This window comes from Penaeus chinensis, chromosome 22 (genome assembly GCF_019202785.1).
Source record: "Penaeus chinensis breed Huanghai No. 1 chromosome 22, ASM1920278v2, whole genome shotgun sequence".
NCBI classification, from domain to species: Eukaryota; Metazoa; Arthropoda; class Malacostraca; order Decapoda; family Penaeidae; genus Penaeus; species Penaeus chinensis.
The window spans coordinates 4,074,444-4,076,883 of NC_061840.1; positions in this window are offsets into that span (position 1 = coordinate 4,074,444).

The following is a 2,440-nucleotide window of genomic DNA, read 5'->3' on the forward strand; positions in this document are numbered from 1 at the left end:
CAATATTATCTTCATTCTTTGGAGAGAGACAGACAGACAGACAAACAGGGACAGAGACAGAGAGATGTTTGGAAAGGAAATCTGCAGTTCACACGCCCCGCAGTCTTGTTGATACACTTAAAAAGTGTATAATAATACTGTAATGTATCTATATCTTTGTACATTTGATATCCATGTGACATTTCTTTAAGAATCTAAATACCCTAGAGTATATTCCCTATGGAATAAGAGTCTAGGGTCTTTACATATCACATTTAACTTTTTCTGTTTTTTTTATCAAAGATTGTTGGTTACCAGTTTTCAGTGAGGATGGTGATAACACAATCATTTGAATTAGCAATAAGATTTATGAACAGGATGATTTATCTAAAGTGCAAAAAGGCCCGTAGAACAGCTAGAAAAATATTTTACGCCGATGTTAACAAATATAATGTTAGGCTTAGAACCGCTAGAATGTACCAACAATTCCCACACATAACAATGATGATGGAAGCCGGGAATCCAGAAAGGAAATCAGTAATAATAATATGACTCAATAATGGAAAAAAAAACAAGAATTAGGGAACCAACGGCAGTGATAAAAATTATGAGAAAATTAGTAAAGAGCATACGTCATCCTAACCAAACAAAGGGTTTTTCAAAATTAGGAGTGATAAGGGTACCACTGTGGCCGTGTGGAGCCTAAATACAAAAGTTAAATTCTTTAGGAACTCTTCAGAGAAATTTTAACAGAGTGCCCGACACCTAGAATCGAGTTACAGGTTATCTTCACATTATATTTTCTTATAGATATTTCTCCCAAAACGGAAATGCGGTCCAGAAACTTGAATGTCTTACTCCTTATAACGAGTCATAAATTATCTTAACCGCTATGAGAGATGATGAAAAATTTACTGTTGTTACCGCTAAGAATTATTCCGTTTTCTGTGTGTGGATCCTGCCTAGAGCATGAGTAACTTCACTGCGATCTCATTCTGTCGTTTGTGGATGTGGATGCAACCATACAATTGCACATGAGAGAGAAAGAAATGCTATAATTGGTGCCAATAGTCCTTGAAAACCGCAGGTGCTCAAATGTTGGTAGTATCTGGTGCTTTCAAGTAGCCACGCGTTCATTTACTGATCATACAATTATAAACCATTTCATAAATCATCCAAAGTGCGATTTTCATCATCAGATATCAGTAGCATTACAAAACATAGACATATACACGAACACACCCCAATATCATAAAAAAAAAAAATTGTTTTCTTTTCTTATTTACTCTTTAAATTGTAAGATTTCCCCTACAATGCCAACATTGCACACTCAACCTAACAATAAATGATATGTTAATAATTTGCCGAAAATTCAACGATAATAGATGCCAACTACTAAACTATTTCAGATTTCAAAACATTGAATTTACTCCATCAAATCGTAAATATTCACTTTTTTAAGGAGGCCAAATTTTATGACCTTATGTAGGTTGAAACATGTAGATTGCCCCATTTTTACACCACTGGTCTTTTACCAAAGTCAGAACCTAAATTTCCTGTTAATGAGCATTGAACATAATAACTGATTAATTAACTGATAAATAAAGTTACAGACTTTCATCAAGGTTAACATTTGGATATTCAGTAAAGTGCGTTTATCACAGCAGGAAAGGTGACACTTTTGTTTTTTAACTTAAGTGTGTGTGTGTGTGTGTTTGTTTGTTTGTTTGTGTGTGTGTGTGTGTGTGTGTGTGTATGTGTGTGTATGTGTGTGTGTGTGTGTGTGTGTGTGTGTGCGCGTGTGTGTGTCTATCCTACCTACCTATCTCTCTCTCTCTATTTATCTATCTATTTATCTATCTATCTATATATATATACAGATGCAGCAAGATACAAGAGTGATGTTTACTATTCTTCTGTTTACTTTAACAATCATTTCAAATTTAGAGGAGCATATAAAACGGCGCATGACAGAAACACAAGAAACACAAGTTACCTATTTATTTAGTTATTCATTCATTCATTGTCACTATTCTGATAATATTTGTATCATTCTTTACACACTCTTATCATTATTATTATCATTATTATTCTTATTGCTGCTGTTTCAAAGTTCGTAAGATTTACACCTTCCACTTCCACATTCTCCCTTAAAAGCCATTCGTCCTTTAAGGCCACTGTACCGAAAAATATTGTTATCATTTCACATATTTTGTCTTAAGGGTAGACAGAGTTCATATATGAGATATCCTACTAGATTTATGCATTGGTTTAAGGTTGTCCTCAGTTTGTCAATCTTTTCAGACTATTGTGCTCTCTAGCCAATGTATTATGACCCCCCCCCCCCCCCCCAACACTCGATTTAGATACTCTTTACAATATGTTTTAGTCTGTGTAATCTACATTCTACATTCCGAATATAATTAGAGACAGTTCCTGCTGCATAGGAGTCATTATATCA